The following is a 26,288-nucleotide window of genomic DNA, read 5'->3' as shown; positions in this document are numbered from 1 at the left end:
CAGATGCAGTAAAGTACCACACACATTTCTTCTGCTTCCATCGTCGTAACTAGCAAACATGTCGACTCGATTCATGTAATATTGACTTCGCTGACGCTAGAAAAGCTGTGCTATATCGATGCCACGTGCAACTAGTGTGCAGAGAACGAGGCAGAGGAAGGAGTGAGCCTCTCCAAAGTGTGTGAGGCAGTATCTAGCAGATACACGCGGTAAAACATTTGACTTGCGTTTGCTCATTAATTGCTACACGTCATCGTCTGCAAGCTAAAATAATCACATCTGCACTGCCCAGAGAGGCGACACTTGCACTGACACCTGGTGGACGGTTGTGAGACGAGGAGATGAGCTGTGGCTTCTGGGCACGACTGTAGCGCTGCACCCTGGAGCCAAGAACACTGCACCTTGCTGGCGGCCCACGTGTTTAGTAGTGACGCAACTGCTAGGATGCAGCTGAACGTCCATCTTCTGGGAGCGAGAAAATTTCCGCAGTCGGCAGGACTCGAACCTACGCTCCCAGAGGGAATCTGATTTCAAGTCAGACGCCTTAACCACTCGGCCACGACTGCACGTCTCTGAAGCGTCTCTCGACAACTGAAACTCCCACCTTTGCAAGCAATCTCATGGCAGAAGGCAGCATGGGCTTACTCTTTTCTGTAGTGATTCCACTGCCAGCACATTAGACGTTACGAAAGTGTATTAATTTTCGCCCCGACAGGGACTAGAACCCAGGACCCTTTGGTTGAAAACCTAACGCTCTACCGACTGAGCTATCCGCACCCACGCACGAGCATTGTCATACAGCTGCGTCGTGTGCGAGTGATTCGCATGTCGTAATTGCTGGCTTATGGCTCCAATGGCGACTTCACCGACTTCCCACTGACGCGCCGCTGACGCTAGTTTTCTGGCGTCTTAAGGGATGGACATACTTGCAAGTAGCTGCGAGATCATTGAAAAGAAACGCGGCGCCATTGCTTTTGCCGCACTCGACTGATTGAATTGCAATTCCTAAAAAGGAATGAACCTTCACTCTGTCCAACAATTTCAAGCACGTGTGTGTACTCACGAACTCGGCGAAGGCGCGAGAAAATGACGGGGGCGCACTCGTGGGCCTGCGACGGCTTCCTGCAGTCACATCGTCAGTGCGAGGTGGACCGGTAGGCACAGGAAGCAGCGGCCGTCGTGAAACTCAGCATTCTTAAACGGAAATTTTCGTCTTGTTTAGAATGGCGTCATTGGTTTGCACGCTCATTCATGCGTGTGAAAATATTTGCTGCTCTTTACGCAGAATCGCACGCAGCCGGCGGGATTCGAAACTACTTTCGAGTCAGACGCCTTAACCACTCGGCCACGGCTGCCCCGAACGCAGCGTTCTCCCGACACGTGCAAATTGAACCGTTTAAAGCACTGTGGTGTCAGAAAACGGCGTTGCTGCATTCTTTTCCGTAGTGTTTCCACCACTACCAGAGGCAACGCTACCAAATTATTAAAATTTCCCCCGAACAGGGACTTGAATCCTGGACCCTTAGGTTAAAAGCCTAATGCTCTACCGACTGAGCTATCCGGGCTCACAACGCCTTATCAAACATCTCACGATGCACAACGACACATTGACTCATGTCCTTTACTGTTGTGCAATCGCTGCATGGAGCTGTTAGTAGTTAAACGTCGCCTGAATGCTGTCTGCAAACTTATCGCGCAAAGCTCGTAACAGACCATCGAACAATGTTGACACACGATGCAAAAACAAACTGCAGCAGTCGTTACGTCTCATACGTTGGAGTAGAGGATTTACGTGTTTTGTCGACACTCATCGGGCAATTGGAAAATTCACAAGCACTTCGAATGCAATGTTTCCCACGTTTTCGCTCATTTCACGGTTCCGCTGGAGACGTTCTTCACCTCCTGGCACAAAACAGGGAACGCAGTCGGTAGGACGTTTTTTTATTTTCTTACTTCTCAGAGAGTTGCCTACTGTGTTCCTCTTATGGCAAGCACTAGACAACCAGAACAGTTACAGAAGAGAGTCATGTCCGTTCTCGGCTCTAGTTACATTATCACAAAGTCAGAGCAATTCCATTGGCGTCGGCTTCAAAACGAAGCCGTGCCGAAACCCGGGATCGAACCAGGGACCTTTAGATCTTCAGTCTAACGCTCTCCCAACTGAGCTATTTCGGCTGACGTACAGCGCCCCTCTTTTGCACGTCTGCCCCGTTGCCAATTTCACAGTCATCTTCGTCTGAAAGAACACAGGGACGCCGAAAGGCGAACAGCAGATGCAGTAAAGTACCACACACATTTCTTCTGCTTCCATCGTCGTAACTAGCAAACATGTCGACTCGATTCATGTAATATTGACTTCGCTGACGCTAGAAAAGCTGTGCTATATCGATGCCACGTGCAACTAGTGTGCAGAGAACGAGGCAGAGGAAGGAGTGAGCCTCTCCAACGTGTGTGAGGCAGTATCTAGCAGATACACGCGGTAAAACGTTTGACTTGCGTTTGCTCATTAATTGCTACACGTCATCGTCTGCAAGCTAAAATAATCACATCTGCACTGCCCAGAGAGGCGACACTTGCACTGACACCTGGTGGACGGTTGTGAGACGAGGAGATGAGCTGTGGCTTCTGGGCACGACTGTAGCGCTGCACCCTGGAGCCAAGAACACTGCACCTTGCTGGCGGCCCACGTGTTTAGTAGTGACGCAACTGCTAGGATGCAGCTGAACGTCCATCTTCTGAGAGCGAGAAAATTTCCGCAGTGGGCAGGACTCGAACCTACGCTCCCAGAGGGAATCTGATTTCAAGTCAGACGCCTTAACCACTCGGCCACGACTGCACGTCTCAGAGGCGTCTCTCGACAACTGAAACTCCCACCTTTGCAAGCAATCTCATGGCAGAAGGCAGCATGGGCTCACTCTTTTCTGTAGTGATTCCACTGCCAGCACATTAGACGTTACGAAAGTGTATTAATTTTCGCCCCGACAGGGACTAGAACCCAGGACCCTTTGGTTGAAAACCTAACGCTCTACCGACTGAGCTATCCGCACCCACGCACGAGCATTGTCATACAGCTGCGTCGTGTGCGAGTGATTCGCATGTCGTAATTGCTGGCTTATGGCTCCAATGGCGACTTCACCGACTTCCCACTGACGCGCCGCTGACGCTAGTTTTCTGGCGTCTTAAGGGATGGACATACTTGCAAGTAGCTGCGAGATCATTGAAAAGAAACGCGGCGCCATTGCTTTTGCCGCACTCGACTGATTGAATTGCAATTCCTAAAAAGGAATGAACCTTCACTCTGTCCAACAATTTCAAGCACGTGTGTGTACTCACGAACTCGGCGAAGGCGCGAGAAAATGACGGGGGCGCACTCGTGGGCCTGCGACGGCTTCCTGCAGTCACATCGTCAGTGCGAGGTGGACCGGTAGGCACAGGAAGCAGCGGCCGTCGTGAAACTCAGCATTCTTAAACGGAAATTTTCGTCTTGTTTAGAATGGCGTCATTGGTTTGCACGCTCATTCATGCGTGTGAAAATATTTGCTGCTCTTTACGCAGAATCGCACGCAGCCGGCGGGATTCGAAACTACTTTCGAGTCAGACGCCTTAACCACTCGGCCACGGCTGCCCCGAACGCAGCGTTCTCCCGACACGTGCAAATTGAACCGTTTAAAGCACTGTGGTGTCAGAAAACGGCGTTGCTGCATTCTTTTCCGTAGTGTTTCCACCACTACCAGAGGCAACGCTACCAAATTATTAAAATTTCCCCCGAACAGGGACTTGAATCCTGGACCCTTAGGTTAAAAGCCTAATGCTCTACCGACTGAGCTATCCGGGCTCACAACGCCTTATCAAACATCTCACGATGCACAACGACACATTGACTCATGTCCTTTACTGTTGTGCAATCGCTGCATGGAGCTGTTAGTAGTTAAACGTCGCCTGAATGCTGTCTGCAAACTTATCGCGCAAAGCTCGTAACAGACCATCGAACAATGTTGACACACGATGCAAAAACAAACTGCAGCAGTCGTTACGTCTCATACGTTGGAGTAGAGGATTTACGTGTTTTGTCGACACTCATCGGGCAATTGGAAAATTCACAAGCACTTCGAATGCAATGTTTCCCACGTTTTCGCTCATTTCACGGTTCCGCTGGAGACGTTCTTCACCTCCTGGCACAAAACAGGGAACGCAGTCGGTAGGACGTTTTTTTATTTTCTTACTTCTCAGAGAGTTGCCTACTGTGTTCCTCTTATGGCAAGCACTAGACAACCAGAACAGTTACAGAAGAGAGTCATGTCCGTTCTCGGCTCTAGTTACATTATCACAAAGTCAGAGCAGTTCCATTGGCGTCGGCTTCAAAACGAAGCCGTGCCGAAACCCGGGATCGAACCAAGGACCTTTAGATCTTCAGTCTAACGCTCTCCCAACTGAGCTATTTCGGCTGACGTACAGCGCCCCTCTTTTGCACGTCTGCCCCGTTGCCAATTTCACAGTCATCTTCGTCTGAAAGAACACAGGGACGCCGAAAGGCGAACAGCAGATGCAGTAAAGTACCACACACATTTCTTCTGCTTCCATCGTCGTAACTAGCAAACATGTCGACTCGATTCATGTAATATTGACTTCGCTGACGCTAGAAAAGCTGTGCTATATCGATGCCACGTGCAACTAGTGTGCAGAGAACGAGGCAGAGGAAGGAGTGAGCCTCTCCAACGTGTGTGAGGCAGTATCTAGCAGATACACGCGGTAAAACGTTTGACTTGCGTTTGCTCATTAATTGCTACACGTCATCGTCTGCAAGCTAAAATAATCACATCTGCACTGCCCAGAGAGGCGACACTTGCACTGACACCTGGTGGACGGTTGTGAGACGAGGAGATGAGCTGTGGCTTCTGGGCACGACTGTAGCGCTGCACCCTGGAGCCAAGAACACTGCACCTTGCTGGCGGCCCACGTGTTTAGTAGTGACGCAACTGCTAGGATGCAGCTGAACGTCCATCTTCTGAGAGCGAGAAAATTTCCGCAGTGGGCAGGACTCGAACCTACGCTCCCAGAGGGAATCTGATTTCAAGTCAGACGCCTTAACCACTCGGCCACGACTGCACGTCTCAGAGGCGTCTCTCGACAACTGAAACTCCCACCTTTGCAAGCAATCTCATGGCAGAAGGCAGCAGGGGCTCACTCTTTTCTGTAGTGATTCCACTGCCAGCACATTAGACGTTACGAAAGTGTATTAATTTTCGCCCCGACAGGGACTAGAACCCAGGACCCTTTGGTTGAAAACCTAACGCTCTACCGACTGAGCTATCCGCACCCACGCACGAGCATTGTCATACAGCTGCGTCGTGTGCGAGTGATTCGCATGTCGTAATTGCTGGCTTATGGCTCCAATGGCGACTTCACCGACTTCCCACTGACGCGCCGCTGACGCTAGTTTTCTGGCGTCTTAAGGGATGGACATACTTGCAAGTAGCTGCGAGATCATTGAAAAGAAACGCGGCGCCATTGCTTTTGCCGCACTCGACTGATTGAATTGCAATTCCTAAAAAGGAATGAACCTTCACTCTGTCCAACGATTTCAAGCACGTGTGTGTACTCACGAACTCGGCGAAGGCGCGAGAAAATGACGGGGGCGCACTCGTGGGCCTGCGACGGCTTCCTGCAGTCACATCGTCAGTGCGAGGTGGACCGGTAGGCACAGGAAGCTGCGGCCGTCGTGAAACTCAGCATTCTTAAACGGAAATTTTCGTCTTGTTTAGAATGGCGTCATTGGTTTGCACGCTCATTCATGCGTGTGAAAGTATTTGCTGCTCTTTACGCAGAATCGCACGCAGCCGGCGGGATTCGAAACTACTTTCGAGTCAGACGCCTTAACCACTCGGCCACGGCTGCCCCGAACGCAGCGTTCTCCCGACACGTGCAAATTGAACCGTTTAAAGCACTGTGGTGTCAGAAAACGGCGTTGCTGCATTCTTTTCCGTAGTGTTTCCACCACTACCAGAGGAAACGCTACCAAATTATTAAAATTTCCGCCCGAACAGGGACTTGAACCCTGGACCCTTAGGTTAAAAGCCTAATGCTCTACCGACTGAGCTATCCGGGCTCACAACGCCTTATGAAACATCTCACGATGCACAACGACACATTGACTCATGTCCTTTACTGTTGTGCAATCGCTGCATGGAGCTGTTAGTAGTTAAACGTCGCCTGAATGCTGTCTGCAAACTTATCGCGCAAAGCTCGTAACAGACCATCGAACAATGTTGACACACGATGCAAAAACAAACTGCAGCAGTCGTTACGTCTCATACGTTGGAGTAGAGGATTTACGTGTTTTGTCGACACTCATCGGGCAATTGGAAAATTCACAAGCACTTCGAATGCAATGTTTCCCACGTTTTCGCTCATTTCACGGTTCCGCTGGAGACGTTCTTCACCTCCTGGCACAAAACAGGGAACGCAGTCGGTAGGACGTTTTTTTATTTTCTTACTTCTCAGAGAGTTGCCTACTGTGTTCCTCTTATGGCAAGCACTAGACAACCAAAACAGTTACAGAAGAGAGTCATGTCCGTTCTTGGCTCTAGTTACATTATCACAAAGTCAGAGCAATTCCATTGGCGTCGGCTTCAAAACGAAGCCGTGCCGAAACCCGGGATCGAACCAGGGACCTTTAGATCTTCAGTCTAACGCTCTCCCAACTGAGCTATTTCGGCTGACGTACAGCGCCCCTCTTTTGCACGTCTGCCCCGTTGCCAATTTCACAGTCATCTTCGTCTGAAAGAACACAGGGACGCCGAAAGGCGAACAGCAGATGCAGTAAAGTACCACACACATTTCTTCTGCTTCCATCGTCGTAACTAGCAAACATGTCGACTCGATTCATGTAATATTGACTTCGCTGACGCTAGAAAAGCTGTGCTATATCGATGCCACGTGCAACTAGTGTGCAGAGAACGAGGCAGAGGAAGGAGTGAGCCTCTCCAACGTGTGTGAGGCAGTATCTAGCAGATACACGCGGTAAAACGTTTGACTTGCGTTTGCTCATTAATTGCTACACGTCATCGTCTGCAAGCTAAAATAATCACATCTGCACTGCCCAGAGAGGCGACACTTGCACTGACACCTGGTGGACGGTTGTGAGACGAGGAGATGAGCTGTGGCTTCTGGGCACGACTGTAGCGCTGCACCCTGGAGCCAAGAACACTGCACCTTGCTGGCGGCCCACGTGTTTAGTAGTGACGCAACTGCTAGGATGCAGCTGAACGTCCATCTTCTGAGAGCGAGAAAATTTCCGCAGTGGGCAGGACTCGAACCTACGCTCCCAGAGGGAATCTGATTTCAAGTCAGACGCCTTAACCACTCGGCCACGACTGATCGTCTCAGAGGCGTCTCTCGACAACTGAAACTCCCACCTTTGCAAGCAATCTCATGGCAGAAGGCAGCATGGGCTCACTCTTTTCTGTAGTGATTCCACTGCCAGCACATTAGACGTTACGAAAGTGTATTAATTTTCGCCCCGACAGGGACTAGAACCCAGGACCCTTTGGTTGAAAACCTAACGCTCTACCGACTGAGCTATCCGCACCCACGCACGAGCATTGTCATACAGCTGCGTCGTGTGCGAGTGATTCGCATGTCGTAATTGCTGGCTTATGGCTCCAATGGCGACTTCACCGACTTCCCACTGACGCGCCGCTGACGCTAGTTTTCTGGCGTCTTAAGGGATGGACATACTTGCAAGTAGCTGCGAGATCATTGAAAAGAAACGCGGCGCCATTGCTTTTGCCGCACTCGACTGATTGAATTGCAATTCCTAAAAAGGAATGAACCTTCACTCTGTCCAACGATTTCAAGCACGTGTGTGTACTCACGAACTCGGCGAAGGCGCGAGAAAATGACGGGGGCGCACTCGTGGGCCTGCGACGGCTTCCTGCAGTCACATCGTCAGTGCGAGGTGGACCGGTAGGCACAGGAAGCTGCGGCCGTCGTGAAACTCAGCATTCTTAAACGGAAATTTTCGTCTTGTTTAGAATGGCGTCATTGGTTTGCACGCTCATTCATGCGTGTGAAAGTATTTGCTGCTCTTTACGCAGAATCGCACGCAGCCGGCGGGATTCGAAACTACTTTCGAGTCAGACGCCTTAACCACTCGGCCACGGCTGCCCCGAACGCAGCGTTCTCCCGACACGTGCAAATTGAACCGTTTAAAGCACTGTGGTGTCAGAAAACGGCGTTGCTGCATTCTTTTCCGTAGTGTTTCCACCACTACCAGAGGAAACGCTACCAAATTATTAAAATTTCCGCCCGAACAGGGACTTGAACCCTGGACCCTTAGGTTAAAAGCCTAATGCTCTACCGACTGAGCTATCCGGGCTCACAACGCCTTATCAAACATCTCACGATGCACAACGACACATTGACTCATGTCCTTTACTGTTGTGCAATCGCTGCATGGAGCTGTTAGTAGTTAAACGTCGCCTGAATGCTGTCTGCAAACTTATCGCGCAAAGCTCGTAACAGACCATCGAACAATGTTGACACACGATGCAAAAACAAACTGCAGCAGTCGTTACGTCTCATACGTTGGAGTAGAGGATTTACGTGTTTTGTCGACACTCATCGGGCAATTGGAAAATTCACAAGCACTTCGAATGCAATGTTTCCCACGTTTTCGCTCATTTCACGGTTCCGCTGGAGACGTTCTTCACCTCCTGGCACAAAACAGGGAACGCAGTCGGTAGGACGTTTTTTTATTTTCTTACTTCTCAGAGAGTTGCCTACTGTGTTCCTCTTATGGCAAGCACTAGACAACCAGAACAGTTACAGAAGAGAGTCATGTCCGTTCTCGGCTCTAGTTACATTATCACAAAGTCAGAGCAATTCCATTGGCGTCGGCTTCAAAACGAAGCCGTGCCGAAACCCGGGATCGAACCAGGGACCTTTAGATCTTCAGTCTAACGCTCTCCCAACTGAGCTATTTCGGCTGACGTACAGCGCCCCTCTTTTGCACGTCTGCCCCGTTGCCAATTTCACAGTCATCTTCGTCTGAAAGAACACAGGGACGCCGAAAGGCGAACAGCAGATGCAGTAAAGTACCACACACATTTCTTCTGCTTCCATCGTCGTAACTAGCAAACATGTCGACTCGATTCATGTAATATTGACTTCGCTGACGCTAGAAAAGCTGTGCTATATCGATGCCACGTGCAACTAGTGTGCAGAGAACGAGGCAGAGGAAGGAGTGAGCCTCTCCAACGTGTGTGAGGCAGTATCTAGCAGATACACGCGGTAAAACGTTTGACTTGCGTTTGCTCATTAATTGCTACACGTCATCGTCTGCAAGCTAAAATAATCACATCTGCACTGCCCAGAGAGGCGACACTTGCACTGACACCTGGTGGACGGTTGTGAGACGAGGAGATGAGCTGTGGCTTCTGGGCACGACTGTAGCGCTGCACCCTGGAGCCAAGAACACTGCACCTTGCTGGCGGCCCACGTGTTTAGTAGTGACGCAACTGCTAGGATGCAGCTGAACGTCCATCTTCTGAGAGCGAGAAAATTTCCGCAGTCGGCAGGACTCGAACCTACGCTCCCAGAGGGAATCTGATTTCAAGTCAGACGCCTTAACCACTCGGCCGCGACTGCACGTCTCAGAAGCGTCTCTCGACAACTGAAACTCCCACCTTTGCAAGCAATCTCATGGCAGAAGGCAGCATGGGCTCACTCTTTTCTGTAGTGATTCCACTGCCAGCACATTAGACGTTACGAAAGTGTATTAATTTTCGCCCCGACAGGGACTAGAACCCAGGACCCTTTGGTTGAAAACCTAACGCTCTACCGACTGAGCTATCCGCACCCACGCACGAGCATTGTCATACAGCTGCGTCGTGTGCGAGTGATTCGCATGTCGTAATTGCTGGCTTATGGCTCCAATGGCGACTTCACCGACTTCCCACTGACGCGCCGCTGACGCTAGTTTTCTGGCGTCTTAAGGGATGGACATACTTGCAAGTAGCTGCGAGATCATTGAAAAGAAACGCGGAGCCATTGCTTTTGCCGCACTCGACTGATTGAATTGCAATTCCTAAAAAGGAATGAACCTTCACTCTGTCCAACGATTTCAAGCACGTGTGTGTACTCACGAACTCGGCGAAGGCGCGAGAAAATGACGGGGGCGCACTCGTGGGCCTGCGACGGCTTCCTGCAGTCACATCGTCAGTGCGAGGTGGACCGGTAGGCACAGGAAGCAGCGGCCGTCGTGAAACTCAGCATTCTTAAACGGAAATTTTCGTCTTGTTTAGAATGGCGTCATTGGTTTGCACGCTCATTCATGCGTGTGAAAGTATTTGCTGCTCTTTACGCAGAATCGCACGCAGCCGGCGGGATTCGAAACTACTTTCGAGTCAGACGCCTTAACCACTCGGCCACGGCTGCCCCGAACGCAGCGTTCTCCCGACACGTGCAAATTGAACCGTTTAAAGCACTGTGGTGTCAGAAAACGGCGTTGCTGCATTCTTTTCCGTAGTGTTTCCACCACTACCAGAGGCAACGCTACCAAATTATTAAAATTTCCGCCCGAACAGGGACTTGAACCCTGGACCCTTAGGTTAAAAGCCTAATGCTCTACCGACTGAGCTATCCGAGCTCACAACGCTTTATGAAACATCTCACGATGCACAACGACACATTGACTCATGTCCTTTACTGTTGTGCAATCGCTGCATGGAGCTGTTAGTAGTTAAACGTCGCCTGAATGCTGTCTGCAAACTTATCGCGCAAAGCTCGTAACAGACCATCGAACAATGTTGACACACGATGCAAAAACAAACTGCAGCAGTCGTTACGTCTCATACGTTGGAGTAGAGGATTTACGTGTTTTGTCGACACTCATCGGGCAATTGGAAAATTCACAAGCACTTCGAATGCAATGTTTCCCACGTTTTCGCTCATTTCACGGTTCCGCTGGAGACGTTCTTCACCTCCTGGCACAAAACAGGGAACGCAGTCGGTAGGACGTTTTTTTATTTTCTTACTTCTCAGAGAGTTGCCTACTGTGTTCCTCTTATGGCAAGGCACTAGACAACCAGAACAGTTACAGAAGAGAGTCATGTCCGTTCTCGGCTCTAGTTACATTATCACAAAGTCAGAGCAATTCCATTGGCGTCGGCTTCAAAACGAAGCCGTGCCGAAACCCGGGATCGAACCAGGGACCTTTAGATCTTCAGTCTAACGCTCTCCCAACTGAGCTATTTCGGCTGACGTACAGCGCCCCTCTTTTGCACGTCTGCCCCGTTGCCAATTTCACAGTCATCTTCGTCTGAAAGAACACAGGGACGCCGAAAGGCGAACAGCAGATGCAGTAAAGTACCACACACATTTCTTCTGCTTCCATCGTCGTAACTAGCAAACATGTCGACTCGATTCATGTAATATTGACTTCGCTGACGCTAGAAAAGCTGTGCTATATCGATGCCACGTGCAACTAGTGTGCAGAGAACGAGGCAGAGGAAGGAGTGAGCCTCTCCAACGTGTGTGAGGCAGTATCTAGCAGATACACGCGGTAAAACGTTTGACTTGCGTTTGCTCATTAATTGCTACACGTCATCGTCTGCAAGCTAAAATAATCACATCTGCACTGCCCAGAGAGGCGACACTTGCACTGACACCTGGTGGACGGTTGTGAGACGAGGAGATGAGCTGTGGCTTCTGGGCACGACTGTAGCGCTGCACCCTGGAGCCAAGAACACTGCACCTTGCTGGCGGCCCACGTGTTTAGTAGTGACGCAACTGCTAGGATGCAGCTGAACGTCCATCTTCTGAGAGCGAGAAAATTTCCGCAGTCGGCAGGACTCGAACCTACGCTCCCAGAGGGAATCTGATTTCAAGTCAGACGCCTTAACCACTCGGCCACGACTGCACGTCTCAGAAGCGTCTCTCGACAACTGAAACTCCCACCTTTGCAAGCAATCTCATGGCAGAAGGCAGCATGGGCTCACTCTTTTCTGTAGTGATTCCACTGCCAGCACATTAGACGTTACGAAAGTGTATTAATTTTCGCCCCGACAGGGACTAGAACCCAGGACCCTTTGGTTGAAAACCTAACGCTCTACCGACTGAGCTATCCGCACCCACGCACGAGCATTGTCATACAGCTGCGTCGTGTGCGAGTGATTCGCATGTCGTAATTGCTGGCTTATGGCTCCAATGGCGACTTCACCGACTTCCCACTGACGCGCCGCTGACGCTAGTTTTCTGGCGTCTTAAGGGATGGACATACTTGCAAGTAGCTGCGAGATCATTGAAAAGAAACGCGGCGCCATTGCTTTTGCCGCACTCGACTGATTGAATTGCAATTCCTAAAAAGGAATGAACCTTCACTCTGTCCAACAATTTCAAGCACGTGTGTGTACTCACGAACTCGGCGAAGGCGCGAGAAAATGACGGGGGCGCACTCGTGGGCCTGCGACGGCTTCCTGCAGTCACATCGTCAGTGCGAGGTGGACCGGTAGGCACAGGAAGCAGCGGCCGTCGTGAAACTCAGCATTCTTAAACGGAAATTTTCGTCTTGTTTAGAATGGCGTCATTGGTTTGCACGCTCATTCATGCGTGTGAAAGTATTTGCTGCTCTTTACGCAGAATCGCACGCAGCCGGCGGGATTCGAAACTACTTTCGAGTCAGACGCCTTAACCACTCGGCCACGGCTGCCCCGAACGCAGCGTTCTCCCGACACGTGCAAATTGAACCGCTTAAAGCACTGTGGTGTCAGAAAACGGCGTTGCTGCATTCTTTTCCGTAGTGTTTCCACCACTACCAGAGGAAACGCTACCAAATTATTAAAATTTCCGCCCGAACAGGGACTTGAACCCTGGACCCTTAGGTTAAAAGCCTAATGCTCTACCGACTGAGCTATCCGGGCTCACAACGCCTTATGAAACATCTCACGATGCACAACGACACATTGACTCATGTCCTTTACTGTTGTGCAATCGCTGCATGGAGCTGTTAGTAGTTAAACGTCGCCTGAATGCTGTCTGCAAACTTATCGCGCAAAGCTCGTAACAGACCATCGAACAATGTTGACACACGATGCAAAAACAAACTGCAGCAGTCGTTACGTCTCATACGTTGGAGTAGAGGATTTACGTGTTTTGTCGACACTCATCGGGCAATTGGAAAATTCACAAGCACTTCGAATGCAATGTTTCCCACGTTTTCGCTCATTTCACGGTTCCGCTGGAGACGTTCTTCACCTCCTGGCACAAAACAGGGAACGCAGTCGGTAGGACGTTTTTTTATTTTCTTACTTCTCAGAGAGTTGCCTACTGTGTTCCTCTTATGGCAAGCACTAGACAACCAGAACAGTTACAGAAGAGAGTCATGTCCGTTCTCGGCTCTAGTTACATTATCACAAAGTCAGAGCAATTCCATTGGCGTCGGCTTCAAAACGAAGCCGTGCCGAAACCCGGGATCGAACCAGGGACCTTTAGATCTTCAGTCTAACGCTCTCCCAACTCAGCTATTTCGGCTGACGTACAGCGCCCCTCTTTTGCACGTCTGCCCCGTTGCCAATTTCACAGTCATCTTCGTCTGAAAGAACACAGGGACGCCGAAAGGCGAACAGCAGATGCAGTAAAGTACCACACACATTTCTTCTGCTTCCATCGTCGTAACTAGCAAACATGTCGACTCGATTCATGTAATATTGACTTCGCTGACGCTAGAAAAGCTGTGCTATATCGATGCCACGTGCAACTAGTGTGCAGAGAACGAGGCAGAGGAAGGAGTGAGCCTCTCCAACGTGTGTGAGGCAGTATCTAGCAGATACACGCGGTAAAACGTTTGACTTGCGTTTGCTCATTAATTGCTACACGTCATCGTCTGCAAGCTAAAATAATCACATCTGCACTGCCCAGAGAGGCGACACTTGCACTGACACCTGGTGGACGGTTGTGAGACGAGGAGATGAGCTGTGGCTTCTGGGCACGACTGTAGCGCTGCACCCTGGAGCCAAGAACACTGCACCTTGCTGGCGGCCCACGTGTTTAGTAGTGACGCAACTGCTAGGATGCAGCTGAACGTCCATCTTCTGAGAGCGAGAAAATTTCCGCAGTCGGCAGGACTCGAACCTACGCTCCCAGAGGGAATCTGATTTCAAGTCAGACGCCTTAACCACTCGGCCACGACTGCACGTCTCAGAAGCGTCTCTCGACAACTGAAACTCCCACCTTTGCAAGCAATCTCATGGCAGAAGGCAGCATGGGCTCACTCTTTTCTGTAGTGATTCCACTGCCAGCACATTAGACGTTACGAAAGTGTATTAATTTTCGCCCCGACAGGGACTAGAACCCAGGACCCTTTGGTTGAAAACCTAACGCTCTACCGACTGAGCTATCCGCACCCACGCACGAGCATTGTCATACAGCTGCGTCGTGTGCGAGTGATTCGCATGTCGTAATTGCTGGCTTATGGCTCCAATGGCGACTTCACCGACTTCCCACTGACGCGCCGCTGACGCTAGTTTTCTGGCGTCTTAAGGGATGGACATACTTGCAAGTAGCTGCGAGATCATTGAAAAGAAACGCGGCGCCATTGCTTTTGCCGCACTCGACTGATTGAATTGCAATTCCTAAAAAGGAATGAACCTTCACTCTGTCCAACAATTTCAAGCACGTGTGTGTACTCACGAACTCGGCGAAGGCGCGAGAAAATGACGGGGGCGCACTCGTGGGCCTGCGACGGCTTCCTGCAGTCACATCGTCAGTGCGAGGTGGACCGGTAGGCACAGGAAGCAGCGGCCGTCGTGAAACTCAGCATTCTTAAACGGAAATTTTCGTCTTGTTTAGAATGGCGTCATTGGTTTGCACGCTCATTCATGCGTGTGAAAGTATTTGCTGCTCTTTACGCAGAATCGCACGCAGCCGGCGGGATTCGAAACTACTTTCGAGTCAGACGCCTTAACCACTCGGCCACGGCTGCCCCGAACGCAGCGTTCTCCCGACACGTGCAAATTGAACCGCTTAAAGCACTGTGGTGTCAGAAAACGGCGTTGCTGCATTCTTTTCCGTAGTGTTTCCACCACTACCAGAGGAAACGCTACCAAATTATTAAAATTTCCGCCCGAACAGGGACTTGAACCCTGGACCCTTAGGTTAAAAGCCTAATGCTCTACCGACTGAGCTATCCGGGCTCACAACGCCTTATGAAACATCTCACGATGCACAACGACACATTGACTCATGTCCTTTACTGTTGTGCAATCGCTGCATGGAGCTGTTAGTAGTTAAACGTCGCCTGAATGCTGTCTGCAAACTTATCGCGCAAAGCTCGTAACAGACCATCGAACAATGTTGACACACGATGCAAAAACAAACTGCAGCAGTCGTTACGTCTCATACGTTGGAGTAGAGGATTTACGTGTTTTGTCGACACTCATCGGGCAATTGGAAAATTCACAAGCACTTCGAATGCAATGTTTCCCACGTTTTCGCTCATTTCACGGTTCCGCTGGAGACGTTCTTCACCTCCTGGCACAAAACAGGGAACGCAGTCGGTAGGACGTTTTTTTATTTTCTTACTTCTCAGAGAGTTGCCTACTGTGTTCCTCTTATGGCAAGCACTAGACAACCAGAACAGTTACAGAAGAGAGTCATGTCCGTTCTCGGCTCTAGTTACATTATCACAAAGTCAGAGCAATTCCATTGGCGTCGGCTTCAAAACGAAGCCGTGCCGAAACCCGGGATCGAACCAGGGACCTTTAGATCTTCAGTCTAACGCTCTCCCAACTGAGCTATTTCGGCTGACGTACAGCGCCCCTCTTTTGCACGTCTGCCCCGTTGCCAATTTCACAGTCATCTTCGTCTGAAAGAACACAGGGACGCCGAAAGGCGAACAGCAGATGCAGTAAAGTACCACACACATTTCTTCTGCTTCCATCGTCGTAACTAGCAAACATGTCGACTCGATTCATGTAATATTGACTTCGCTGACGCTAGAAAAGCTGTGCTATATCGATGCCACGTGCAACTAGTGTGCAGAGAACGAGGCAGAGGAAGGAGTGAGCCTCTCCAACGTGTGTGAGGCAGTATCTAGCAGATACACGCGGTAAAACGTTTGACTTGCGTTTGCTCATTAATTGCTACACGTCATCGTCTGCAAGCTAAAATAATCACATCTGCACTGCCCAGAGAGGCGACACTTGCACTGACACCTGGTGGACGGTTGTGAGACGAGGAGATGAGCTGTGGCTTCTGGGCACGACTGTAGCGCTGCACCCTGGAGCCAAGAACACTGCACCTTGCTGGCGGCCCACGTGTTTAGTAGTGACGCAACTGCTAGGATGCAGCTGAACGTCCATCTTCTGAGAGCGAGAAAATTTCCGCAGTCGGCAGGACTCGAACCTACGCTCCCAGAGGGAATCTGATTTCAAGTCAGACGCCTTAACCACTCGGCCACGACTGCACGTCTCAGAGGCGTCTCTCGACAACTGAAACTCCCACCTTTGCAAGCAATCTCATGGCAGAAGGCAGCATGGGCTCACTCTTTTCTGTAGTGATTCCACTGCCAGCACATTAGACGTTACGAAAGTGTATTAATTTTCGCCCCGACAGGGACTAGAACCCAGGACCCTTTGGTTGAAAACCTAACGCTCTACCGACTGAGCTATCCGCACCCACGCACGAGCATTGTCATACAGCTGCGTCGTGTGCGAGTGATTCGCATGTCGTAATTGCTGGCTTATGGCTCCAATGGCGACTTCACCGACTTCCCACTGACGCGCCGCTGACGCTAGTTTTCTGGCGTCTTAAGGGATGGACATACTTGCAAGTAGCTGCGAGATCATTGAAAAGAAACGCGGCGCCATTGCTTTTGCCGCACTCGACTGATTGAATTGCAATTCCTAAAAAGGAATGAACCTTCACTCTGTCCAACAATTTCAAGCACGTGTGTGTACTCACGAACTCGGCGAAGGCGCGAGAAAATGACGGGGGCGCACTCGTGGGCCTGCGACGGCTTCCTGCAGTCACATCGTCAGTGCGAGGTGGACCGGTAGGCACAGGAAGCAGCGGCCGTCGTGAAACTCAGCATTCTTAAACGGAAATTTTCGTCTTGTTTAGAATGGCGTCATTGGTTTGCACGCTCATTCATGCGTGTGAAAGTATTTGCTGCTCTTTACGCAGAATCGCACGCAGCCGGCGGGATTCGAAACTACTTTCGAGTCAGACGCCTTAACCACTCGGCCACGGCTGCCCCGAACGCAGCGTTCTCCCGACACGTGCAAATTGAACCGTTTAAAGCACTGTGGTGTCAGAAAACGGCGTTGCTGCATTCTTTTCCGTAGTGTTTCCACCACTACCAGAGGAAACGCTACCAAATTATTAAAATTTCCGCCCGAACAGGGACTTGAACCCTGGACCCTTAGGTTAAAAGCCTAATGCTCTACCGACTGAGCTATCCGGGCTCACAACGCCTTATGAAACATCTCACGATGCACAACGACACATTGACTCATGTCCTTTACTGTTGTGCAATCGCTGCATGGAGCTGTTAGTAGTTAAACGTCGCCTGAATGCTGTCTGCAAACTTATCGCGCAAAGCTCGTAACAGACCATCGAACAATGTTGACACACGATGCAAAAACAAACTGCAGCAGTCGTTACGTCTCATACGTTGGAGTAGAGGATTTACGTGTTTTGTCGACACTCATCGGGCAATTGGAAAATTCACAAGCACTTCGAATGCAATGTTTCCCACGTTTTCGCTCATTTCACGGTTCCGCTGGAGACGTTCTTCACCTCCTGGCACAAAACAGGGAACGCAGTCGGTAGGACGTTTTTTTATTTTCTTACTTCTCAGAGAGTTGCCTACTGTGTTCCTCTTATGGCAAGCACTAGACAACCAGAACAGTTACAGAAGAGAGTCATGTCCGTTCTCGGCTCTAGTTACATTATCACAAAGTCAGAGCAATTCCATTGGCGTCGGCTTCAAAACGAAGCCGTGCCGAAACCCGGGATCGAACCAGGGACCTTTAGATCTTCAGTCTAACGCTCTCCCAACTCAGCTATTTCGGCTGACGTACAGCGCCCCTCTTTTGCACGTCTGCCCCGTTGCCAATTTCACAGTCATCTTCGTCTGAAAGAACACAGGGACGCCGAAAGGCGAACAGCAGATGCAGTAAAGTACCACACACATTTCTTCTGCTTCCATCGTCGTAACTAGCAAACATGTCGACTCGATTCATGTAATATTGACTTCGCTGACGCTAGAAAAGCTGTGCTATATCGATGCCACGTGCAACTAGTGTGCAGAGAACGAGGCAGAGGAAGGAGTGAGCCTCTCCAACGTGTGTGAGGCAGTATCTAGCAGATACACGCGGTAAAACGTTTGACTTGCGTTTGCTCATTAATTGCTACACGTCATCGTCTGCAAGCTAAAATAATCACATCTGCACTGCCCAGAGAGGCGACACTTGCACTGACACCTGGTGGACGGTTGTGAGACGAGGAGATGAGCTGTGGCTTCTGGGCACGACTGTAGCGCTGCACCCTGGAGCCAAGAACACTGCACCTTGCTGGCGGCCCACGTGTTTAGTAGTGACGCAACTGCTAGGATGCAGCTGAACGTCCATCTTCTGAGAGCGAGAAAATTTCCGCAGTCGGCAGGACTCGAACCTACGCTCCCAGAGGGAATCTGATTTCAAGTCAGACGCCTTAACCACTCGGCCACGACTGCACGTCTCAGAAGCGTCTCTCGACAACTGAAACTCCCACCTTTGCAAGCAATCTCATGGCAGAAGGCAGCATGGGCTCACTCTTTTCTGTAGTGATTCCACTGCCAGCACATTAGACGTTACGAAAGTGTATTAATTTTCGCCCCGACAGGGACTAGAACCCAGGACCCTTTGGTTGAAAACCTAACGCTCTACCGACTGAGCTATCCGCACCCACGCACGAGCATTGTCATACAGCTGCGTCGTGTGCGAGTGATTCGCATGTCGTAATTGCTGGCTTATGGCTCCAATGGCGACTTCACCGACTTCCCACTGACGCGCCGCTGACGCTAGTTTTCTGGCGTCTTAAGGGATGGACATACTTGCAAGTAGCTGCGAGATCATTGAAAAGAAACGCGGCGCCATTGCTTTTGCCGCACTCGACTGATTGAATTGCAATTCCTAAAAAGGAATGAACCTTCACTCTGTCCAACAATTTCAAGCACGTGTGTGTACTCACGGACTCGGCGAAGGCGCGAGAAAATGACGGGGGCGCACTCGTGGGCCTGCGACGGCTTCCTGCAGTCACATCGTCAGTGCGAGGTGGACCGGTAGGCACAGGAAGCAGCGGCCGTCGTGAAACTCAGCATTCTTAAACGGAAATTTTCGTCTTGTTTAGAATGGCGTCATTGGTTTGCACGCTCATTCATGCGTGTGAAAGTATTTGCTGCTCTTTACGCAGAATCGCACGCAGCCGGCGGGATTCGAAACTACTTTCGAGTCAGACGCCTTAACCACTCGGCCACGGCTGCCCCGAACGCAGCGTTCTCCCGACACGTGCAAATTGAACCGTTTAAAGCACTGTGGTGTCAGAAAACGGCGTTGCTGCATTCTTTTCCGTAGTGTTTCCACCACTACCAGAGGAAACGCTACCAAATTATTAAAATTTCCGCCCGAACAGGGACTTGAACCCTGGACCCTTAGGTTAAAAGCCTAATGCTCTACCGACTGAGCTAACCGGGCTCACAACGCCTTATGAAACATCTCACGATGCACAACGACACATTGACTCATGTCCTTTACTGTTGTGCAATCGCTGCATGGAGCTGTTAGTAGTTAAACGTCGCCTGAATGCTGTCTGCAAACTTATCGCGCAAAGCTCGTAACAGACCATCGAACAATGTTGACACACGATGCAAAAACAAACTGCAGCAGTCGTTACGTCTCATACGTTGGAGTAGAGGATTTACGTGTTTTGTCGACACTCATCGGGCAATTGGAAAATTCACAAGCACTTCGAATGCAATGTTTCCCACGTTTTCGCTCATTTCACGGTTCCGCTGGAGACGTTCTTCACCTCCTGGCACAAAACAGGGAACGCAGTCGGTAGGACGTTTTTTTATTTTCTTACTTCTCAGAGAGTTGCCTACTGTGTTCCTCTTATGGCAAGCACTAGACAACCAGAACAGTTACAGAAGAGAGTCATGTCCGTTCTCGGCTCTAGTTACATTATCACAAAGTCAGAGCAATTCCATTGGCGTCGGCTTCAAAACGAAGCCGTGCCGAAACCCGGGATCGAACCAGGGACCTTTAGATCTTCAGTCTAACGCTCTCCCAACTGAGCTATTTCGGCTGACGTACAGCGCCCCTCTTTTGCACGTCTGCCCCGTTGCCAATTTCACAGTCATCTTCGTCTGAAAGAACACAGGGACGCCGAAAGGCGAACAGCAGATGCAGTAAAGTACCACACACATTTCTTCTGCTTCCATCGTCGTAACTAGCAAACATGTCGACTCGATTCATGTAATATTGACTTCGCTGACGCTAGAAAAGCTGTGCTATATCGATGCCACGTGCAACTAGTGTGCAGAGAACGAGGCAGAGGAAGGAGTGAGCCTCTCCAACGTGTGTGAGGCAGTATCTAGCAGATACACGCGGTAAAACGTTTGACTTGCGTTTGCTCATTAATTGCTACACGTCATCGTCTGCAAGCTAAAATAATCACATCTGCACTGCCCAGAGAGGCGACACTTGCACTGACACCTGGTGGACGGTTGTGAGACGAGGAGATGAGCTGTGGCTTCTGGGCACGACTGTAGCGCTGCACCCTGGAGCCAAGAACACTGCACCTTGCTGGCGGCCCACGTGTTTAGTAGTGACGCAACTGCTAGGATGCAGCTGAACGTCCATCTTCTGGGAGCGAGAAAATTTCCGCAGTCGGCAGGACTCGAACCTACGCCCCCAGAGGGAATCTGATTTCAAGTCAGACGCCTTAACCACTCGGCCACGACTGCACGTCTCAGAAGCGTCTCTCGACAACTGAAACTCCCACCTTTGCAAGCAATCTCATGGCAGAAGGCAGCATGGGCTTACTCTTTTCTGTAGTGATTCCACTGCCAGCACATTAGACGTTACGAAAGTGTATTAATTTTCGCCCCGACAGGGACTAGAACCCAGGACCCTTTGGTTGAAAACCTAACGCTCTACCGACTGAGCTATCCGCACCCACGCACGAGCATTGTCATACAGCTGCGTCGTGTGCGAGTGATTCGCATGTCGTAATTGCTGGCTTATGGCTCCAATGGCGACTTCACCGACTTCCCACTGACGCGCCGCTGACGCTAGTTTTCTGGCGTCTTAAGGGATGGACATACTTGCAAGTAGCTGCGAGATCATTGAAAAGAAACGCGGCGCCATTGCTTTTGCCGCACTCGACTGATTGAATTGCAATTCCTAAAAAGGAATGAACCTTCACTCTGTCCAACAATTTCAAGCACGTGTGTGTACTCACGAACTCGGCGAAGGCGCGAGAAAATGACGGGGGCGCACTCGTGGGCCTGCGACGGCTTCCTGCAGTCACATCGTCAGTGCGAGGTGGACCGGTAGGCACAGGAAGCAGCGGCCGTCGTGAAACTCAGCATTCTTAAACGGAAATTTTCGTCTTGTTTAGAATGGCGTCATTGGTTTGCACGCTCATTCATGCGTGTGAAAGTATTTGCTGCTCTTTACGCAGAATCGCACGCAGCCGGCGGGATTCGAAACTACTTTCGAGTCAGACGCCTTAACCACTCGGCCACGGCTGCCCCGAACGCAGCGTTCTCCCGACACGTGCAAATTGAACCGTTTAAAGCACTGTGGTGTCAGAAAACGGCGTTGCTGCATTCTTTTCCGTAGTGTTTCCACCACTACCAGAGGAAACGCTACCAAATTATTAAAATTTCCGCCCGAACAGGGACTTGAACCCTGGACCCTTAGGTTAAAAGCCTAATGCTCTACCGACTGAGCTAACCGGGCTCACAACGCCTTATGAAACATCTCACGATGCACAACGACACATTGACTCTTGTCCTTTACTGTTGTGCAATCGCTGCATGGAGCTGTTAGTAGTTAAACGTCGCCTGAATGCTGTCTGCAAACTTATCGCGCAAAGCTCGTAACAGACCATCGAACAATGTTGACACACGATGCAAAAACAAACTGCAGCAGTCGTTACGTCTCATACGTTGGAGTAGAGGATTTACGTGTTTTGTCGACACTCATCGGGCAATTGGAAAATTCACAAGCACTTCGAATGCAATGTTTCCCACGTTTTCGCTCATTTCACGGTTCCGCTGGAGACGTTCTTCACCTCCTGGCACAAAACAGGGAACGCAGTCGGTAGGACGTTTTTTTATTTTCTTACTTCTCAGAGAGTTGCCTACTGTGTTCCTCTTATGGCAAGCACTAGACAACCAGAACAGTTACAGAAGAGAGTCATGTCCGTTCTCGGCTCTAGTTACATTATCACAAAGTCAGAGCAATTCCATTGGCGTCGGCTTCAAAACGAAGCCGTGCCGAAACCCGGGATCGAACCAGGGACCTTTAGATCTTCAGTCTAACGCTCTCCCAACTCAGCTATTTCGGCTGACGTACAGCGCCCCTCTTTTGCACGTCTGCCCCGTTGCCAATTTCACAGTCATCTTCGTCTGAAAGAACACAGGGACGCCGAAAGGCGAACAGCAGATGCAGTAAAGTACCACACACATTTCTTCTGCTTCCATCGTCGTAACTAGCAAACATGTCGACTCGATTCATGTAATATTGACTTCGCTGACGCTAGAAAAGCTGTGCTATATCGATGCCACGTGCAACTAGTGTGCAGAGAACGAGGCAGAGGAAGGAGTGAGCCTCTCCAACGTGTGTGAGGCAGTATCTAGCAGATACACGCGGTAAAACGTTTGACTTGCGTTTGCTCATTAATTGCTACACGTCATCGTCTGCAAGCTAAAATAATCACATCTGCACTGCCCAGAGAGGCGACACTTGCACTGACACCTGGTGGACGGTTGTGAGACGAGGAGATGAGCTGTGGCTTCTGGGCACGACTGTAGCGCTGCACCCTGGAGCCAAGAACACTGCACCTTGCTGGCGGCCCACGTGTTTAGTAGTGACGCAACTGCTAGGATGCAGCTGAACGTCCATCTTCTGGGAGCGAGAAAATTTCCGCAGTCGGCAGGACTCGAACCTACGCTCCCAGAGGGAATCTGATTTCAAGTCAGACGCCTTAACCACTCGGCCACGACTGCACGTCTCAGAAGCGTCTCTCGACAACTGAAACTCCCACCTTTGCAAGCAATCTCATGGCAGAAGGCAGCATGGGCTTACTCTTTTCTGTAGTGATTCCACTGCCAGCACATTAGACGTTACGAAAGTGTATTAATTTTCGCCCCGACAGGGACTAGAACCCAGGACCCTTTGGTTGAAAACCTAACGCTCTACCGACTGAGCTATCCGCACCCACGCACGAGCATTGTCATACAGCTGCGTCGTGTGCGAGTGATTCGCATGTCGTAATTGCTGGCTTATGGCTCCAATGGCGACTTCACCGACTTCCCACTGACGCGCCGCTGACGCTAGTTTTCTGGCGTCTTAAGGGATGGACATACTTGCAAGTAGCTGCGAGATCATTGAAAAGAAACGCGGCGCCATTGCTTTTGCCGCACTCGACTGATTGAATTGCAATTCCTAAAAAGGAATGAACCTTCACTCTGTCCAACAATTTCAAGCACGTGTGTGTACTCACGAACTCGGCGAAGGCGCGAGAAAATGACGGGGGCGCACTCGTGGGCCTGCGACGGCTTCCTGCAGTCACATCGTCAGTGCGAGGTGGACCGGTAGGCACAGGAAGCAGCGGCCGTCGTGAAACTCAGCATTCTTAAACGGAAATTTTCGTCTTGTTTAGAATGGCGTCATTGGTTTGCACGCTCATTCATGCGTGTGAAAGTATTTGCTGCTCTTTACGCAGAATCGCACGCAGCCGGCGGGATTCGAAACTACTTTCGAGTCAGACGCCTTAACCACTCGGCCACGGCTGCCCCGAACGCAGCGTTCTCCCGACACGTGCAAATTGAACCGTTTAAAGCACTGTGGTGTCAGAAAACGGCGTTGCTGCATTCTTTTCCGTAGTGTTTCCACCACTACCAGAGGAAACGCTACCAAATTATTAAAATTTCCGCCCGAACAGGGACTTGAACCCTGGACCCTTAGGTTAAAAGCCTAATGCTCTACCGACTGAGCTATCCGGGCTCACAACGCCTTATGAAACATCTCACGATGCACAACGACACATTGACTCATGTCCTTTACTGTTGTGCAATCGCTGCATGGAGCTGTTAGTAGTTAAACGTCGCCTGAATGCTGTCTGCAAACTTATCGCGCAAAGCTCGTAACAGACCATCGAACAATGTTGACACACGATGCAAAAACAAACTGCAGCAGTCGTTACGTCTCATACGTTGGAGTAGAGGATTTACGTGTTTTGTCGACACTCATCGGGCAATTGGAAAATTCACAAGCACTTCGAATGCAATGTTTCCCACGTTTTCGCTCATTTCACGGTTCCGCTGGAGACGTTCTTCACCTCCTGGCACAAAACAGGGAACGCAGTCGGTAGGACGTTTTTTTATTTTCTTACTTCTCAGAGAGTTGCCTACTGTGTTCCTCTTATGGCAAGCACTAGACAACCAGAACAGTTACAGAAGAGAGTCATGTCCGTTCTCGGCTCTAGTTACATTATCACAAAGTCAGAGCAATTCCATTGGCGTCGGCTTCAAAACGAAGCCGTGCCGAAACCCGGGATCGAACCAGGGACCTTTAGATCTTCAGTCTAACGCTCTCCCAACTGAGCTATTTCGGCTGACGTACAGCGCCCCTCTTTTGCACGTCTGCCCCGTTGCCAATTTCACAGTCATCTTCGTCTGAAAGAACACAGGGACGCCGAAAGGCGAACAGCAGATGCAGTAAAGTACCACACACATTTCTTCTGCTTCCATCGTCGTAACTAGCAAACATGTCGACTCGATTCATGTAATATTGACTTCGCTGACGCTAGAAAAGCTGTGCTATATCGATGCCACGTGCAACTAGTGTGCAGAGAACGAGGCAGAGGAAGGAGTGAGCCTCTCCAACGTGTGTGAGGCAGTATCTAGCAGATACACGCGGTAAAACGTTTGACTTGCGTTTGCTCATTAATTGCTACACGTCATCGTCTGCAAGCTAAAATAATCACATCTGCACTGCCCAGAGAGGCGACACTTGCACTGACACCTGGTGGACGGTTGTGAGACGAGGAGATGAGCTGTGGCTTCTGGGCACGACTGTAGCGCTGCACCCTGGAGCCAAGAACACTGCACCTTGCTGGCGGCCCACGTGTTTAGTAGTGACGCAACTGCTAGGATGCAGCTGAACGTCCATCTTCTGAGAGCGAGAAAATTTCCGCAGTCGGCAGGACTCGAACCTACGCTCCCAGAGGGAATCTGATTTCAAGTCAGACGCCTTAACCACTCGGCCACGACTGCACGTCTCACAGGCGTCTCTCGACAACTGAAACTCCCACCTTTGCAAGCAATCTCATGGCAGAAGGCAGCATGGGCTCACTCTTTTCTGTAGTGATTCCACTGCCAGCACATTAGACGTTACGAAAGTGTATTAATTTTCGCCCCGACAGGGACTAGAACCCAGGACCCTTTGGTTGAAAACCTAACGCTCTACCGACTGAGCTATCCGCACCCACGCACGAGCATTGTCATACAGCTGCGTCGTGTGCGAGTGATTCGCATGTCGTAATTGCTGGCTTATGGCTCCAATGGCGACTTCACCGACTTCCCACTGACGCGCCGCTGACGCTAGTTTTCTGGCGTCTTAAGGGATGGACATACTTGCAAGTAGCTGCGAGATCATTGAAAAGAAACGCGGCGCCATTGCTTTTGCCGCACTCGACTGATTGAATTGCAATTCCTAAAAAGGAATGAACCTTCACTCTGTCCAACAATTTCAAGCACGTGTGTGTACTCACGAACTCGGCGAAGGCGCGAGAAAATGACGGGGGCGCACTCGTGGGCCTGCGACGGCTTCCTGCAGTCACATCGTCAGTGCGAGGTGGACCGGTAGGCACAGGAAGCAGCGGCCGTCGTGAAACTCAGCATTCTTAAACGGAAATTTTCGTCTTGTTTAGAATGGCGTCATTGGTTTGCACGCTCATTCATGCGTGTGAAAGTATTTGCTGCTCTTTACGCAGAATCGCACGCAGCCGGCGGGATT

At 50.4% G+C, this 26,288-nt stretch overlaps 34 non-coding genes across 34 annotated transcripts; all 34 read right to left on the bottom strand.

Moving 5' to 3' along the window:
• Positions 1–484: 484 nt before the first annotated feature.
• Trnas-uga (transfer RNA serine (anticodon UGA)) lies at positions 485–566 on the bottom strand. The gene has a single exon. It is a non-coding gene; the product is annotated as a tRNA-Ser (tRNA).
• Positions 567–1,492: 926 nt separating this feature from the next.
• On the bottom strand, positions 1,493–1,565 carry Trnak-uuu (transfer RNA lysine (anticodon UUU)). The gene has a single exon. It is a non-coding gene; the product is annotated as a tRNA-Lys (tRNA).
• A 537-nt stretch (positions 1,566–2,102) lies between these two features.
• Trnaf-gaa (transfer RNA phenylalanine (anticodon GAA)) lies at positions 2,103–2,175 on the bottom strand. The gene has a single exon. It is a non-coding gene; the product is annotated as a tRNA-Phe (tRNA).
• A 579-nt stretch (positions 2,176–2,754) lies between these two features.
• Positions 2,755–2,836, bottom strand: Trnas-uga (transfer RNA serine (anticodon UGA)). The gene has a single exon. It is a non-coding gene; the product is annotated as a tRNA-Ser (tRNA).
• Positions 2,837–3,762: 926 nt separating this feature from the next.
• Trnak-uuu (transfer RNA lysine (anticodon UUU)) lies at positions 3,763–3,835 on the bottom strand. Its single transcript has one exon. It is a non-coding gene; the product is annotated as a tRNA-Lys (tRNA).
• Positions 3,836–4,372: 537 nt separating this feature from the next.
• Positions 4,373–4,445, bottom strand: Trnaf-gaa (transfer RNA phenylalanine (anticodon GAA)). The gene has a single exon. It is a non-coding gene; the product is annotated as a tRNA-Phe (tRNA).
• Positions 4,446–5,024: 579 nt separating this feature from the next.
• Positions 5,025–5,106, bottom strand: Trnas-uga (transfer RNA serine (anticodon UGA)). The gene has a single exon. It is a non-coding gene; the product is annotated as a tRNA-Ser (tRNA).
• Positions 5,107–6,033: 927 nt separating this feature from the next.
• Trnak-uuu (transfer RNA lysine (anticodon UUU)) lies at positions 6,034–6,106 on the bottom strand. The gene has a single exon. It is a non-coding gene; the product is annotated as a tRNA-Lys (tRNA).
• Positions 6,107–6,643: 537 nt separating this feature from the next.
• Positions 6,644–6,716, bottom strand: Trnaf-gaa (transfer RNA phenylalanine (anticodon GAA)). Its single transcript has one exon. It is a non-coding gene; the product is annotated as a tRNA-Phe (tRNA).
• Positions 6,717–7,295: 579 nt separating this feature from the next.
• Positions 7,296–7,377, bottom strand: Trnas-uga (transfer RNA serine (anticodon UGA)). The gene has a single exon. It is a non-coding gene; the product is annotated as a tRNA-Ser (tRNA).
• A 927-nt stretch (positions 7,378–8,304) lies between these two features.
• Trnak-uuu (transfer RNA lysine (anticodon UUU)) lies at positions 8,305–8,377 on the bottom strand. Its single transcript has one exon. It is a non-coding gene; the product is annotated as a tRNA-Lys (tRNA).
• Positions 8,378–8,914: 537 nt separating this feature from the next.
• Trnaf-gaa (transfer RNA phenylalanine (anticodon GAA)) lies at positions 8,915–8,987 on the bottom strand. Its single transcript has one exon. It is a non-coding gene; the product is annotated as a tRNA-Phe (tRNA).
• A 579-nt stretch (positions 8,988–9,566) lies between these two features.
• On the bottom strand, positions 9,567–9,648 carry Trnas-uga (transfer RNA serine (anticodon UGA)). The gene has a single exon. It is a non-coding gene; the product is annotated as a tRNA-Ser (tRNA).
• Positions 9,649–10,575: 927 nt separating this feature from the next.
• On the bottom strand, positions 10,576–10,648 carry Trnak-uuu (transfer RNA lysine (anticodon UUU)). The gene has a single exon. It is a non-coding gene; the product is annotated as a tRNA-Lys (tRNA).
• A 538-nt stretch (positions 10,649–11,186) lies between these two features.
• Positions 11,187–11,259, bottom strand: Trnaf-gaa (transfer RNA phenylalanine (anticodon GAA)). The gene has a single exon. It is a non-coding gene; the product is annotated as a tRNA-Phe (tRNA).
• Positions 11,260–11,838: 579 nt separating this feature from the next.
• Positions 11,839–11,920, bottom strand: Trnas-uga (transfer RNA serine (anticodon UGA)). The gene has a single exon. It is a non-coding gene; the product is annotated as a tRNA-Ser (tRNA).
• A 927-nt stretch (positions 11,921–12,847) lies between these two features.
• On the bottom strand, positions 12,848–12,920 carry Trnak-uuu (transfer RNA lysine (anticodon UUU)). The gene has a single exon. It is a non-coding gene; the product is annotated as a tRNA-Lys (tRNA).
• A 537-nt stretch (positions 12,921–13,457) lies between these two features.
• On the bottom strand, positions 13,458–13,530 carry Trnaf-gaa (transfer RNA phenylalanine (anticodon GAA)). Its single transcript has one exon. It is a non-coding gene; the product is annotated as a tRNA-Phe (tRNA).
• A 579-nt stretch (positions 13,531–14,109) lies between these two features.
• Positions 14,110–14,191, bottom strand: Trnas-uga (transfer RNA serine (anticodon UGA)). The gene has a single exon. It is a non-coding gene; the product is annotated as a tRNA-Ser (tRNA).
• Positions 14,192–15,118: 927 nt separating this feature from the next.
• Trnak-uuu (transfer RNA lysine (anticodon UUU)) lies at positions 15,119–15,191 on the bottom strand. The gene has a single exon. It is a non-coding gene; the product is annotated as a tRNA-Lys (tRNA).
• Positions 15,192–15,728: 537 nt separating this feature from the next.
• Trnaf-gaa (transfer RNA phenylalanine (anticodon GAA)) lies at positions 15,729–15,801 on the bottom strand. The gene has a single exon. It is a non-coding gene; the product is annotated as a tRNA-Phe (tRNA).
• A 579-nt stretch (positions 15,802–16,380) lies between these two features.
• Trnas-uga (transfer RNA serine (anticodon UGA)) lies at positions 16,381–16,462 on the bottom strand. The gene has a single exon. It is a non-coding gene; the product is annotated as a tRNA-Ser (tRNA).
• Positions 16,463–17,389: 927 nt separating this feature from the next.
• Trnak-uuu (transfer RNA lysine (anticodon UUU)) lies at positions 17,390–17,462 on the bottom strand. Its single transcript has one exon. It is a non-coding gene; the product is annotated as a tRNA-Lys (tRNA).
• Positions 17,463–17,999: 537 nt separating this feature from the next.
• Trnaf-gaa (transfer RNA phenylalanine (anticodon GAA)) lies at positions 18,000–18,072 on the bottom strand. Its single transcript has one exon. It is a non-coding gene; the product is annotated as a tRNA-Phe (tRNA).
• A 579-nt stretch (positions 18,073–18,651) lies between these two features.
• Positions 18,652–18,733, bottom strand: Trnas-uga (transfer RNA serine (anticodon UGA)). Its single transcript has one exon. It is a non-coding gene; the product is annotated as a tRNA-Ser (tRNA).
• Positions 18,734–19,660: 927 nt separating this feature from the next.
• On the bottom strand, positions 19,661–19,733 carry Trnak-uuu (transfer RNA lysine (anticodon UUU)). Its single transcript has one exon. It is a non-coding gene; the product is annotated as a tRNA-Lys (tRNA).
• A 537-nt stretch (positions 19,734–20,270) lies between these two features.
• Trnaf-gaa (transfer RNA phenylalanine (anticodon GAA)) lies at positions 20,271–20,343 on the bottom strand. Its single transcript has one exon. It is a non-coding gene; the product is annotated as a tRNA-Phe (tRNA).
• Positions 20,344–20,922: 579 nt separating this feature from the next.
• On the bottom strand, positions 20,923–21,004 carry Trnas-uga (transfer RNA serine (anticodon UGA)). The gene has a single exon. It is a non-coding gene; the product is annotated as a tRNA-Ser (tRNA).
• Positions 21,005–21,931: 927 nt separating this feature from the next.
• Trnak-uuu (transfer RNA lysine (anticodon UUU)) lies at positions 21,932–22,004 on the bottom strand. Its single transcript has one exon. It is a non-coding gene; the product is annotated as a tRNA-Lys (tRNA).
• A 537-nt stretch (positions 22,005–22,541) lies between these two features.
• Positions 22,542–22,614, bottom strand: Trnaf-gaa (transfer RNA phenylalanine (anticodon GAA)). Its single transcript has one exon. It is a non-coding gene; the product is annotated as a tRNA-Phe (tRNA).
• Positions 22,615–23,193: 579 nt separating this feature from the next.
• Positions 23,194–23,275, bottom strand: Trnas-uga (transfer RNA serine (anticodon UGA)). The gene has a single exon. It is a non-coding gene; the product is annotated as a tRNA-Ser (tRNA).
• A 927-nt stretch (positions 23,276–24,202) lies between these two features.
• On the bottom strand, positions 24,203–24,275 carry Trnak-uuu (transfer RNA lysine (anticodon UUU)). The gene has a single exon. It is a non-coding gene; the product is annotated as a tRNA-Lys (tRNA).
• A 537-nt stretch (positions 24,276–24,812) lies between these two features.
• On the bottom strand, positions 24,813–24,885 carry Trnaf-gaa (transfer RNA phenylalanine (anticodon GAA)). Its single transcript has one exon. It is a non-coding gene; the product is annotated as a tRNA-Phe (tRNA).
• A 579-nt stretch (positions 24,886–25,464) lies between these two features.
• On the bottom strand, positions 25,465–25,546 carry Trnas-uga (transfer RNA serine (anticodon UGA)). The gene has a single exon. It is a non-coding gene; the product is annotated as a tRNA-Ser (tRNA).
• Between the last annotated feature and the right edge of the window lie 742 nt (positions 25,547–26,288).

Source organism: Schistocerca gregaria, unplaced genomic scaffold, assembly GCF_023897955.1.
Source record: "Schistocerca gregaria isolate iqSchGreg1 unplaced genomic scaffold, iqSchGreg1.2 ptg000318l, whole genome shotgun sequence".
Taxonomy (NCBI): Eukaryota; Metazoa; Arthropoda; class Insecta; order Orthoptera; family Acrididae; genus Schistocerca; species Schistocerca gregaria.
This window is presented reverse-complemented; position numbering and strand designations above follow the sequence as displayed.